The sequence below is a fragment of the Leptonotus elevatus genome, chromosome 2 (assembly GCF_054856555.1).
Source record: "Leptonotus elevatus isolate MCC_2025b chromosome 2, RoL_Lele_1.0, whole genome shotgun sequence".
In the NCBI taxonomy this organism is placed as follows: Eukaryota; Metazoa; Chordata; class Actinopteri; order Syngnathiformes; family Syngnathidae; genus Leptonotus; species Leptonotus elevatus.
In genome coordinates this window covers 25,608,946-25,624,048 of record NC_141240.1, presented here as the reverse complement: position 1 = coordinate 25,624,048, position 15,103 = coordinate 25,608,946, and the positions used below count along the sequence as shown (strand labels likewise).

At 39.7% G+C, this 15,103-nt stretch overlaps 1 protein-coding gene across 5 annotated transcripts in view; it reads left to right on the top strand.

Annotated features, from left to right (window-relative positions):
- Positions 1-15,103, top strand: part of agrn (agrin) — a 247,915-nt gene that overhangs the window by 88,090 nt on the left and 144,722 nt on the right. The window lies entirely within an intron of this gene.

Here is a 15,103-nt window from a genome sequence, read left to right as displayed (position 1 = left end):
TTTGTGCTTTCTTATTGTTGACCACTGTTATGAGGATATCAGATACTGCAGATAACTAAAGACTCTGAACAGAAAGTTGGCTACAGTCATTATAGTTCAGGATCATGGGTCAATATTTTTATCTTATGCACAGTATATCGTATATCGTCATTGCTTCTGTCCTTTCCTTGATGTTGTCATTTAATATATTCACTGTAAATGTAAATGAGGAAGAACAATTTATATTTTATTTGGACATTTCTCTTACTGTCCCTAAAGGCACCTTAGATAAATATTAATTTGTTAATTTTCTGTCACATACATATCATGAAGTTCATAGTTCATTTTTTGCAACCCAAGCCAACACATCTCTGTTTCAAGCCTCAGCATGAATATTTATCAGCTGTAGCACAATGTGATAGTGCTTGATAGATTTTAGTTGTGTAGTTTTTCAACGCCCTGGGCTGGGCTTTTGCAAGCTCTAAAGGTAATGGATCATCCTGCTTATTGGTAGGCGCCAAAGCTGGGAGCCTAAAGGGCGAATAAGTATAATGATTCCAGCCAGACCTTGATGCTGCTGAATCCTCCTTTGATACACTAAGTGCTCCATCGTGCCCCACATAGGCCGGTTTATTTTAGTGATAGAACCGTGTCCATCAGAGGGATGTTGTCCTCTTAGCGCTAATAGGCTGCTTACTGTCTTGAGATATTGTTGAAGTGGATTAATTGATCATTTCTTTACTTTGCCTTCCACCTGCATCTGCTTATTGAGCTGTTGTGTGCCAAAAGCTATTGATATTTGATTGCAGGCAATACAATTTAGGGCAGTAATTTATTTGCATTTTAATGATATTAACTCAAAGAAGTTGACAAATGACAAACAGTAACACACATTTGAAAAGCAAATATTGTGACAGAATGTGATTCCCTTTTGGGGAGTCTGCCGTGCACTCATCTAATTTTACCCACACAAAAGAAATAAAATCCTGCTGATGGACTCAGCCCAGCATTCACCATGTATTTTCCGTGTCTGGGGGCACAGTTTGTTTCTGCACAAGTCAAGCGTTTAAAAACCGCTGCTGGTTCTTAATTACCTTTCCAATAGTTCTGTAGGCTTTCCATCAGCAACCCTATGTTTTTTTTATATCGCACGGAAAACAAAAAGGCCAGTCTCCAATCAGTGGATTAAGCCTGTCCGGTGGGACGCTGTTTCTGCGGGTCATTTAACGCCGGGGAGATTAGTGAGACAATTACAGTCTGCCTCAATACAAGTTGGCCACTATTTGGAGGTTTAGTAGTCGTGGAGGGGTGATTTAGAAGATGCTCCCCAGCATCCAAGGGCTAATATAACCATGCCATTAGTCAAATCTGGTCCAAAGAGCACAAGCAGGGCTTCCACAGAATCCGCCCTCCACGCCAAGGACACTCCACTCCCTGGTTCTTAATTACATGAAATCACAGACAAGGATAGCGAGCAGAGCGCATTTTTGAAGAGCCCAGTTTGTCTCGGAACTGCTGTTGATGAGACGTTCCTTTTTGGCTCACAGATTGTAAAGGAATTCTTTTGCAAACTAGAGCGAGAGAATCCTGGGTCTTGGGGGACAAATTACCCTAGCTCTTAGATATTTATGTTGTGTACCACCCACAGATGAATGTGAAGTCCCCTTCCCTGCCAGATGAATGACCTATAATCACCAGTCCCTACAATGATAAAAGTCACAAAACAGCATTTAATTAGCTCTGCTCAGCCACGTTCTTTAGTGCCTGTTGTCTTTTAATGATAAGACAGTTGTTAGATGTTTGGCCAAAGCTAGAAAGCTCTGCTAATAGGCAGTTTAGGGTATTAGAAGTGTACTTTAGGAAGTTCTTTATGGAGGACAACAAATGAGCTAACTTCTTAATTTTGGTGCAAGTGGTTCTGTAGGGATGACCTCTAGTGTTTATGTTGTCATCTGAATAAGTTTGTCCTGTTTCCTTGGGCTTGTTTTTGTGCAACTTTCTGACTACAGCTTTTGATATAGCATCTGGATTTGTTTTTATTATGGGTTATATTCTTGCAAGGATTTTCCAATTTCATTTTGGTAATAAACATCCCTGAAGTCATAAAAAAATAGAAAGTAAAGAATTTATTTTTTTAATAGGCAAAGCTTTCTAGAAAATTAGTTTTTTTTAGTGGTGTTCCGATCAATTGACCACCAATCTTGATTGGCCGGTTTCCTTGGAAGGGTGCACGATTGGCATATGTCAATCAATACCTTTTATTGCCAATCACCCGCAGCCTGCAGCCAACTAGAGACCAGCATGTGTGCAGTGTAGCGTCCCTAACCCTTTTCCTTAACACCGCGCATGCTACAGATCAAATCGGTAACAGAATCATCATGCATTTTTTGTACTGCCAATTTGAAATAATGTCCTGTTTTCGTGTAATAAAGAATGGAAATTTGGATTTAATGGTTTTTTTTAACTGATTAATTTAAAAAATATATTTATATGTTACTTAATAATATTCTAATTAGTGAGCAGCTCTGAGATTGAAAAAGGTGCAGCTAATCCTGATCGTTATCAGAATTGCTATTGAACGATCCCACGCATGAATGATCGGTATTGGAATCAGCAACATAAAACCAATGATTTGTTGGCTGTGGTTAGTGGTGGTAATGTTCACGCCACTATTTTGATTATGAAACCTAAAGTTGCCAAGTAAAAATCTTATGCATGAAGACATAACCTGACTGGATTAACCCAATTAACACTCTTGGGCTGTTTTATGTGATGGCAATATGGAAACCATAATGTTGTCTTGTCTGTTAGATTCATGTGTGGTGGGTTTTCTACCACCAGACCGCTCTTCTTCAAGCCGTCCACATGTTTTGTGAGACGAACCAAATGTTACGGTGTGAGCACATGTAAATTGAATAATACAAATTGTTCTTTTTTGGGAGGAACTAAATACTTTGTGTTCCTTTGGAATCACAAGTTCCACAATTGGATCTGGATGATTTGTAGCTCTTTTTGAAGTATCAAGAGCCTAGATCAGTCAATCACGCTTTCATTTCTCGGATGACTAATATTTAGGCCTTGCCGGAGGTCTGCAATCTTTTTGCGAACAGCTCTCTTGACAGCAGCCAGTTTTGGTGTATAACAGAGTTCTCCAGAGGTTATTCCTGAGTGACAGACAAAGTATACCCCTGTAGGACTGATATTAGATTTGATCAAAGGCAGTGGGACCCCTGCCAAAAAATTGGCTGCATGCTTGTTTACACTTTGAGCACAACACTATCTCCAATTGAATATTACATTTTGCCAGCTCAGGGATACTACAGGAACCAAACATTTTACATCATTAGAAACCATGGAAAAGTGGGGAGGTCGGGGTTTACATTTAAACACACATACACAAATGCAATTTATTCTGCTTGAGTCTTTCCTATGTTCTTGGCAATATGCCTGACTCAGAGAGGAGCGGAATTAATTATGACTCCTCAGCCTATCTTAATTAAATCTTTTCACATCATAGATTTCTCACAACAGAGACAAAATATCTTCTGCATCTCAGAGGCGGGGTGGGTTTACTGGCTGAGAAGGTCTCACATTAAGTTGGCAAATGCATGCTGTCAAAGTTGCCTGCCCACAAATAGAAATTCACAGAAGTGTTTTCATGTCTGACCCCTGTGAAGGCCTTGACTCCACCAAAACAAAGTTGAATGCCCTTCAAAAGTACACAAAACTCATGGTCAGGGTGCTCCGTTTCATTTCATGACCCCATCATATGCGTCATGTTGAAGGTTTATTCAAAAGAGTAGAAATAACATTCAGTTGCAGTTTAATTAACCTCAAATGCCATTTGCATTCTTCCTCCCTTCTTAATTCTGCAAATATACACTGCCAAAATATTACAGCAAATAGGTGCAGTGAAAGGAAAAACACTGCTGTTTGCCCAAAATAATAATTTTACATGACCTAGTTGAGTATTGTTGCATAGAGTCTTGTCAAGCTGATGTTGATTTTGCTCATTTTATAACCCAGACCCTTGTACGGATCAACGTATCTTTGGTCTAAACTGAAAATAAATGGAGTTGAAGGAGAAAAGAAGAGTGGGCAAAATGATGTACAGTATGTCAGGACCATTTTTTAAGCATTTTAAGCTTTTTTTTTTAAATTCTCTGAACGTTCATTGCTTCAATCCCGTATATTATTTATTTATTTGGGGGGGGGGGGTATGTTTTTATTGAACATATAAACGTGAAGAAAACACATTACAAGTATAAAATATAAGTTGAAGTAAAAAAAGAAAAACAAGAATAGGAAGAAACCAAAAATAGTTTATATGTTCAAAAAGGGTAAGAGGAAGTTAAAAACGTCCTACCCCTTATTCGTTTTATGTTGATACAATAAGGAAAATGTATTTCAACAAAAGAAAATGTTTAATATGCTTTAAAAAAAAATAGATGGAATAACCTAGTAGTATGGGTCAGATAATTAATTATTTCCGCTTGCTAATCAAAGCCTTTATCAATCAACATGGAGGTACCGAGGGAAAGTACCCTTTTCACCTCGACATATTGCAGGAAATTAGCATGTGCTAATATGCTGGGAATGGTTTCTTTCATTCATGTTGAGATGTCGACTTATTGTCTTACGTTCCTCCTTAATAATCATAATTAGTTTATTATATTAAAATGAAAGGTGTTCAGGCAGTGATGGCTGTAATTAAATTGTTGGGTGGTGTTGACAGAAGTGGTTTTTTTTCTACATATATATATAAAAAGCACATGCACGTGCATACACACACACACTAAAACATAACCGGGATGACGAATGTCATGATTAATATGTTAATTAGGGTGAGATATGACAATTAGATTGAGCGAAATGTCTTGCCATGTCAATGTGTTGCTGAACAACATCATTCTCTGATTTCCTGTTGTTAACTGAGTCCTCCATCACAGTCATTGTCTTCCGTAATGAGGCTGTGTGAAGTTATTTAAGCTGTTAGTGGTGGTGGGGGGGAATGTTCACATACATACATATGCACGCACACACACCCAATCCTTGCAAGCTCAACGAACAGAGCTCTGCGGTTCAATGCTCTCTGTTGACAGTGGAACATTGTAAAGTTAATTCCAGAGCTGAGCACTTCTGTTAATCGTCAATTCCCATCAATGACGATGCCCACCTTTTCACCACGTGCTTCTGCATATTCGCCGAATGCTTCATGACATTTATGACAAAAATGCGTGGAACGAGAGGGACCATCTGTACTCACCCCAATCGACGGACGTAAACGTGCTTTATAACAACAGCGGCTAGCAGGAGAAGCTAGCAAAAGCTAGCAAGAGCAAAGCAGATGGAGACAAGCGGGGCAACCAACTGCAGGCTTAAAGGTTAAGCAGTGGTCGACCCATTGGGTCCGACGCTATCTGGAAGCACCACCAGAGGCTAACTACGTTTGCAAAGTTCTTCTCTTTTGAGTACCCGTAGCAGAAAGATGGCGGCGAGACATGTCGGCCTCTTGTAAAGCACGGCATGCACGACCTATGTAATAGAATTAGCGATCACTAGACCTACATTTTTTTTTTATGTAAGATGATGTGATAGAACATATTTTTTTGCATATTATTTGGAATATTAGTTCACCACTAGATATTGCTAAATAATAAGATAAAAAAATAAAACTGTCCCTTTCAGTGTGATGTGCTGTATTAATTTCATGGATGCTGACATGACAAGTTTGACAACCACGTTGTGTTCTGCCTCACACCATTGCAACACCTAAACCCATGCCTCAGTGACATATGACTGACACCATGTATGTTCACAATACACAATAACGCTTCAGTAGATGCTGCTCGTTGTCCGCTCTAATATTATTTATGACAGCAAAAGCAGGAGCAAGTCGAAGAAAGAAGGCTGGTAAATCACTATTATGGTAATGCTTCTGCTACACTATTTTTTTTATACATGTGAGTGTACAGAAAATACATCAATAAACAATAATAGATTTACTATTTGTGCAAAGAGCTCACATATTGTTTGCTGCCACGTGAAGCCAGCCAGAAGCAAAGTGGATGATCAAGACACATTATGTTGTTTACCAGCTTGTCCGCACCTAAAATGGCTTTAATAAACATCCCTGGGGCTTGTTTACAATACATGCATGTAACTTATAGCACCTTAATGTGCATTACAAACCTGTGCTCTAAAATGATGTTCCCATAAAGCTAAAATGGATGTGCATTCGCTTTTCCATGACTGTCATATGGTTGATTTTGACATTGAAGTGGTTAGAAGAAGACTGACAAAATGCTGAATGGGCAGAGATTGGTTGAGACGTACTTAATATGGTAATGCGCACAAAGTGGTTGCCAATGTTCCAAAAAAAAATGAAGAACAGAAGTCAATGTCAGCAATCTTTCGCCAATGTTGTTGGAAACACAGCCACAGTCGCTCCAAACACAATAAAAGCAGCACGACTGATGGCGCTACTAAGTACACTCCATGAAACAGGCTCATTTAAACTGTGCTTTACTCTGTGAAGAGTTAGCTGCTCGTGGTAATAATGTGACAGGCATAAAAACAAGTCATGAGAAATACAAAGCTCCCCTTATACAGTAAGTGAGCAAGCATGCTGGTAGTTCTAAAGTCTTCCGGTTTAAGCCCCCCTACCACCCTTCTGTCTTTATAATTAGGAGTTAATGTCAACAGTGCAAGTGCTGTGTGTGTATATGTGCTCTTTTAAAGAAGAGGAAGCAGCTACATTTACTGAAAATGGATATTTGGTCCAAGCTCATTATAGAGACAGAGCACATCTTGGGTGGAGCGGCACTACTACCTTGTAGGAGATATATACTGTAAATAGGCTTTAAAGCGACAGTAGGGAATAACTTGACAGCCGAATAACAGCTTTGGCGTGATGTTGATGCTGCCCAGGCTTGTATTGAGAAGGCCACAGTCTGTGTGTTGTTGCCATGGTGACCCCAGTTCAGATACATTTGTAGTCTGTTATAATGCTGGACCAGCCTTGGCGGAGGTCTGCGCTTGACTAGGTGCCATTTCGAGATTACCGTTGCTCGAACTTCCTGCACAGCTGATGCACGCTCATGCACACACACAATGTGCAGAATAACAGTGTGAGGGCTTCCACTTGCGATTTATTAGCTGTGACATTAGCCACTGGTGTCAGGAGATTCTAATTTTGCCACAGCTGCTTCCTGTCACCACTTCGCCATAATTCCACTAACAAGTTTCTTATTTTGACATTTAAAGTTTAGAGTTTTTCCACTTGTAATCGTTATCATTGCTTGTTTTTTCCCCCCTCCCACTTTTACCGGTTGGCTGATGATGTGATGTTAATTGAATGCATCTGAGTTTAAATCAGCTAAGGTAGAGGGGTACATTAAAATGGAAAGCAGAAAAATTGCATTCCTCACACTGCAAGTATAAATCCTCAGACTTGCTCTTTACCTCTATACTATGAAGCTTTTTTTTGTGCAGCCTTTTACGATTTGAAATTTGCATTCTAATACATTGCCATGTCAATTTCAATTGGATTAATTGGTAACTACTATGCACAATACTTCCACACAGAAGTGCAACAATCTACATAGTCATCTGCGCCACACATACCTTATTAGGTGTGTTTTTGTGGACACATGTTTGTGAATGACGTTTAGTGAAGAGGGGGAGTGTTTTCTAATTTAGTATATTAGTGGAGAATGCAACACTCACAAACACATGCTGCCAAAAAATGCTACTTAGTTAATTTTTTTCTGCAACCCTGTAAAGAAATGAGCCGCAGGGGAAGCTGGTCGGGGACCACGACTTGCTGTAGTTATTCACAAATTTGGAAAAACATGCACTGATTTGACCTTTTACCCTGGTTACCTCAAACATAGCAGTTGTTTCAAATCAGCAGGATTCTTGCACAGAGAGACAGAAAATTTAAAAGTTTTTGTAGGCAGAGATCTCAAAGTAAATTAATTTGGCCTCTGATGTATGTCACTCAAAATGGATATACTTATTACTCAAAGGTTTAGGTCCTCCTTAACAAACAACAAGTCAATACTCAATACTTTGTACGTGGCAGGTTTATACCATGCATGGTTCTTGTTCCTTCATTTAAATCTCCTCCATTGACTAAATAGTGAAAGGACACAATGGTAAGGGTCAGAGTCAGAGCCGCTGTCAAAACGCCACCGTTTTTTTAAGGAAGTGTTTTAGTTTCATTGAGTTTTTAATGAGCAAGGAGAGAAGTCAGTGGAGGCACTTGCCAAGATGACATGCAGCCCATTAGGTGCATGAGAGGGGATTCAAATCGGAGTACATTTCTGCATTCTTATTCAAGAGAAGTTTTAGATTAACGTGCATATCATACAAAAAAAAAATTGAGAAGAGGAGGGTTCGCCAAAGATATACTTGGCTGTAACTGCTTTACGTTAGCCCGGAATAGGTTTGTTGGGAACAGTGCAACGCATTGAAAACTGTTTGGATCAGATAGCATGAATACGGGTCGTTGCCGTACAGCTCAGGCACATTGGAGATAAGAGCACAGCAAATACAGACTGGTAAAGATAAAGATGATTTTGAAAGATTTACAGATTGTCACAACACATTTGCCTCAATGTTGAGATTGATTTATCCTGCAACTTGACATTCTTGTTAACTTGCCTCACTGTCTACTTTTGACCACTTCATTTTAGGGATGCACGATAATGCTATTTTCAACCGATACCGATAAACCCATCATTTAGAACAGGGGTGTCAAATATACGGCCCGTGGGCCGGATCAAGCCCGCAAAAGGGTTTAATCTAGACCGCGAGACGATTTTGTAAAGTAAAAAATTTTTTTGGAATGTCGGACCAATTAATCAGCCGGCCACAAACAAAACATATAAATTCGTAATCAGATGAGCAATGTAATTATTTACTGTAATTATTTTACACACAACTTAAAGTTACAGGTTGTTAAAAAATTTTTTTTTAATCATAGACAGACATAAATGTGTTAAATACTACACAAATTCAATTACTGGTAACACAAATATGATGATGATCATCATGCAAACCACACAATGAAAAAAATGGTTTCTGAAACAAAAGTGGATACAATGTGTTTGTCTATCTGTTTGTTGTGGTTGGTGGTTGACCTTAGTAAAAGATTGATGGGACTCGTAACATTTGTGTTCTGGAGAGGAGAAACTATTTCATTGCTCCTTCAAACAAATGTTTGTATTTGGATTTTTACATACATTTGCTCACAAACTTGAGGATTTCTTTGAACGTGTGCAACTCCATCACTACGTTCTGCAGAAATGGTCTTTATCCGTTTTGCATGATCTTGCTTACTAACAAAACAATCAACAAACAGCTAACAGAACAGTACCTCTCACCTTCACTAATTTGAAAACAAAAGTGCGTCCTCTAAAATATTCCCAAATGCTTTTCAGCATGGCTCCGAGCTCAACCGGCTGAATACAAATTCTGGATACATCTGAGTGTTTTGTACAACTACAAGTCCATCTATTTTGCTGGTAATTATTAAACCTCAGTGGACAGCGGCTCAAGGATAGTGATGGATTATGAAGGATTGCCCGTGCATTGCATAAGCCAATATTGCGTCTGATTAGCTGCACATGAGTGTTTGGGTGGGTTGGTGCATTCTTGTGTTCCTGCCTGAGGGCTCAACAGGAGCTCGGTGTGCTTGGGAAGCATTTTGTTATTAGTATTCCTGTCCTCAGGACTTGTTTCTCTCACACCACCATGGCAAGGATTATTGTTTGTGGGTGTGGGTGTTGTTGGTGTATGTGGTTGTGCATTATTTCAGTCTGTGTAGTCTGAATTTGGTATTTTGTGGAGAGGAAAGCATCCTGAATAAAACAAAGATGATCAGGCTATTTTTAGGGGGAGAGCTGGGAAATGTATCAATTATTGAAGCCAGAGTGTGTATGTGAATTTGTGTGTGTGTGTGTGTTTAGATTTGGAGACTGGAGGAGTTCTGAGTGCAGAGAGAATCCGTGTAAAGATTAATAATAAAACACTGAGGTGTCAAAGAAAAGTGAAGAAAGAACTCTTTGGGTATGTTTATGCATGAGAGAGTATCATTACATACAGGGCTGTGAAAAAGGCATGCTATATTTCACTTTTAGCACATGGGAACAAATAACGGGATTCACTTTTCCATGAAACTTTGAAGAGAGCTGGCAAGGAAAACTTGGTGAGAATCTGGATGAGGTTGCATGTACATAAATGTTGAGGTTGGTGGTTCGAATCTGGATTTCAGGCCTTGCTGTGTGAACTTTGCATGTTCCTCTTGTACTTATGTGGGTTATAATGCTACGTCCTCGTACCATAGTCCAATAACATACAAGACAGATTCATTTAAAGGCCTAGATACACAAATCCGACATCGGCCAAATGTGACCGACGCCTACCTACTGTGGCGTCGGCCCAGACGTTGGCACGTTGCACCGACCATTACGTACCTTCAGCGCATGCGCGAGAAGTAATTCCCCTCCGTACCATCGGCGGCGGTAGTCATTATTCCTAAAGGCAAACGGCAACCTCTTCACGGGGGCGGGATATAAAAAAAAAAGCGCGGCGGCCAGTTGGTGAAGCGAAAACGGGCACTGGAACAAGCTTCGTCCCCTTCTCGTTCCCGAACGCATAGATGTACTCCGTTGTGGCGTATCCTTGGACCCTGTCGACTCCTGGCTGCTACCGTTCGTCGGCTCATCCGAAAAGCTTCGGCTGTGCTGCACTCCGCGTTTTGGACGCGGTGCCGACCTCCAGCTTCCGAAGGAGATTCCTCGAGACCGCCGGATCGAAGGGTCATGCACCCCTGCTGCTCGGGCTGTTAAATGCGCAGTCGTTGACAAACAAAACGTTTTTTTTTTTTGAGGGAGTTTTTTCCTTTCCAACAACTTGGATTTCCTCTGCCTGACGGAGACCTGGACTCTCGCTGGCGAGTCCACCGCGATGATTGAATTACTACCGCCTAGCTGTGCTTACTTGCGACTGTTTTAAAACAAAAACATTTTTAAATGTAAACTATGTCTATTTACCACATCGATCACAGCTTTGAAGTCGGCCAAACTGTCGCTGTGCTGTGTCATTTACCGACCTCCAAAATACAGTAAGGACTTTTTAAACGAAATGATGAATAGTGGTTGGTTGCCATCCGTAAACACATAAATGTCCAATATTGAACAGAAATTCGTTTTACCAACTGTAAGAATGTATGAAGCAACACATCAAATTAGAACGCTCATGTAACCAAGACAAAATGCCTAAATAAATAAATAAAATGAGGACTATAACCATGGTTAGCTCAACAATTGTGTGCTTCACTTAACAAGCCACACATGTTGTCTGTTGAAATTTGCTGCTGCTGCAATTAAGCATGAATACTATTACTAATAATAATAATAACAGCTATTACTTATCCCCCAGCATCCACTCAATGGAAACAGCCCAAGCTGCATTTGAGGTTGGCAATTTTAAAATGATTTGCTTGTGTTTCATCCATTGCTGTAATTTCCAGTGTATATTTTCCATCATTGAATATGGCGTCAACCCTGACCTGCTTCAGATTGGTCTCATTTCTGAGAAGGAACAGATCGGTCGAAGCTGTTTACCTGCCTGCCTAGACCGTTATTAAATAGTATTCAGTGTGAGGCACAATAATATTAGAAGAGAAATAGATCAGACCGACAAAAGAGTGTGATATGTGACCATTCATCAGCAGACTGACTGAAGATTGAAATGTGATCCAGGAGAGCTTTATTAAAAACAATCTTTGTTAGCATTTGTGTTATTGAGCAAAGCCTCAATTTACAGTCCTAAATTGAACAAAACCTCCATAATAACTCTCATTCACAAAGCAAGGTTCAAAGGTCGGACCCCCACCCCCAATGTCGCCACCTACAATTTCCAGGATGTAAATGACCTCATGTGACACTCTATACTCCGGTTATGAGTGAAACATAAATATGGAACAGTCACTGCTTGAAAAAAACTCCGGCACACCCCCACACGCACTAATGTCTGACCAGTCAAAGAAACCCACCAAAAGCAGCTGGAGATCATCTGCTGAGAGGTTGCGGACATTGAAGAGTCTGACCCCACCCATCCTAATGCAATATTCATAATGCCCTTTCCAATGGCCCTGCTGCTATTATACCCAGAATGTATACACACACACACACGTATGTTTTACTATCTTTGTGGGGCCATCTCATTGACATAATGCATTTCCTAGCCCCTAACCCTAACCCCAACCATCAAAAATGATTGCCTACCCCTATTCTTTACCCTAACTTCAACCATAACCAAATTCAAACTTAACTCTAAAACCAATTCTTGACCCTTAAAAAGAGGTCTAAACTTGTGGGGCCCAGCAAAATGGCCCCACGTGGATGGGTGGGCCCACTATGTAACAAAAACAAAATCGCACGCACGCACGTGTACACAGCCACATGAACTGGTCAAATCCCAGCTCCCATCGTGTCTCAGGTTAAGAGACTGCACCTGCACTTTAGTGTGTTTGTGTACAGTAAGTGCAAACCAGCTAGAAAGAAATGTGCTTCCAGTGATGGAAGTAAAGGTAGAAGAAGGTTAAGTGAGTTAAATGTGCACAGCTTGTCAGTGGGTGGTGGGCGACGGATGCATTTATGGAGGGTGAATGCACAGTTATGGATGGATGGGAGATGGTTGGACTGAATTAGTGGATTGCTGGATTCCATGGATTGATCCATCATTGATTAATTTAATGTATCTGACTCTCATGTACGATAAGACTAGCCTATGCTAAACGGTTAGCGGACACGATTTGCATTAGCCCGCCAGTGATTACCATTTAAAGTAAACAAACAACAACCACCATTTAATTCACACATATATCATAGACTTTGCTAATGTCATATTTTGTGTTGAGCCTGGGCCTTGTTTGCCTTTTCTTTTTTTGTTTTTGTTTATAAAAATACATCTTTTTTTTTTTTAAGCTTGGTTATTTTTTAACCAAGGCTGTTATTACCGCTCATTTATTTACTTGGCATTTTCATACATCCGCAACCATCACATCTCACGATATGAATTGGCCTATATTTAGTACGTAAATGATTGTACTTAATGCATTCTGGCACTCCATTAAATGAAAAGCGAATCTGATGCAATCTTTGCTTCAAAGCCACTCTGCTTAGCTGTGGGATGACAAACACTCAACACACAAGCATCAGTAAACCACTTACTGCTGTCCTCTTATTTTGCCTCTAAGGGCTTTTTAAAGGTAACGTCATTGCCAGATGAAATAGGTCCACTGATATTAAATTAGGCTTTTTATCAGATTAAAACTGCTTTGGAAAACAAGTGTGCGTGACCTTTGTTTTTATATGAATGAAAACAGTATAATTTTATGATTTTTGTGTGCCTACTTGCTAATATTTGGTAGGGACGTTCGATACCTCACTTTTCAGACCGCTAACAGTGCAAGTGCTTAACTCTTGAGTAGTAGTCTACCAATGCCACTAGTACTTTTGATGCATAACATTTCCCCCAAGAAAACTTTACAGATAATTTTAAAGAAAGATCGACTGTACATATCTCAATACTGTATAGAATTTTTCCTTAAAGTTGCGTAAAATTAAGGAAAATGTTCTATTATTCTAATTTCTATATTTGCGAAAAATGGCTACTTGCACATTGCCCATTGCCCTTTTTTGGCTATATACAGTTTAACCTCTCATGTCCTTTTCCATGACTTCCTCAGATTTTTATAACTAATGAATAGAAAATATTTTAAGTCATACAATTGTCAAAATAAGTTCACCAAAGCTATTAAAACTCATACAAATCCAAAGATGTAATGCATGTTGCAATGAGTCATGCCATGGATGTACCTCACACATTTCACTTTACACTTGCTTAATTGTGTTTAAAAAAGAAAAGAAAAGTCTATCACCCTTTACAGTATAACAATAAACACCGTACATCTACATTGTCTTGTTAGTGCTGTGCGTGTGTTGAGAGACAGAGAGAGATTTCTCATGTTTATTGACGTATTTGATAAAGATTAGATAAAATACACGACATTGTAAACATTGTCAGACAGCATTCATCAATGAATTGCAAGTTATTATAGTGCTCTGTAATACAGGTTCAAATTGAAACCCATTTGAAAGATATGTTGTACGCCTTTTTGTTTGCTTTTAGGACATCTTTTATTTTAATTTATGGAAAGTGGGAGCCAAAACAAGTGTCAAATGTGTATTTTTTGTTGAGTACTACATGCACATTGCCTTTGTTGTGTTGCGACAGCCCTAAGTAGCTTGGACACTTTCACAGCTGCTTTTTCTTGTGTGCCACATGCTCCATTCAAAACAAACTGAATGGTCTATGTTCACAGTTTGAACTCAGAAGGTGACGCTTAAGAGGCACTGGCAGTTCAAATCGTGTCAGAGAATCTGTGTATGTATGAAGGAAACAAAAGCTTTGCACAGAGGAAGGCGTGGCCCTCTGTTTTTATGACTCCTAAACAAAGCGCGAGCTTTGGAATTGGATATTGCACAGTAAAGTTCAGGTCGTGTCCAAAGTGTACCACGAAGCCTCAACATATGTTGAAGCTATCTAACTACAGGTGAACAAATTCACCCTGACATGATCCCTGTTGTTGGGCTGAGCGGATGCACTATTCTAATCAACCTCAACGATGTGTCGTTGGTGCTAAAAGGATGTTGAGCGCACCTTCCTGGAGACTCACACAGGCCGTGATAATCTGTAAATGACTACTTTCCATTTCTACTAGATTCTCTTTATGCACAAGACGACCATAGAGAGTGAGCGTGGTGCAGTAGAGACAAAGAGCAACATTTATCTGCATTGCCATATGTGAACATCGGGAGGTGCGAAATCATTCAGCCAAAAAGCCTCTAATAGATGAAACATTGCTGACGTGTATTTTAAACGGATGTCTCGTTTTCAGGCAATGTGCTTCTTTGCTGCACATAAAAAGTATTTTCCATATAAATTGCTCAACGTAAGGTATGATAGATAAGCTCTGAAGCAAATACGTGCCGAACGGAACGGGAAGGCAACCGCTAAACGAGCCACTTTATTTGTACGTTTTAATGAA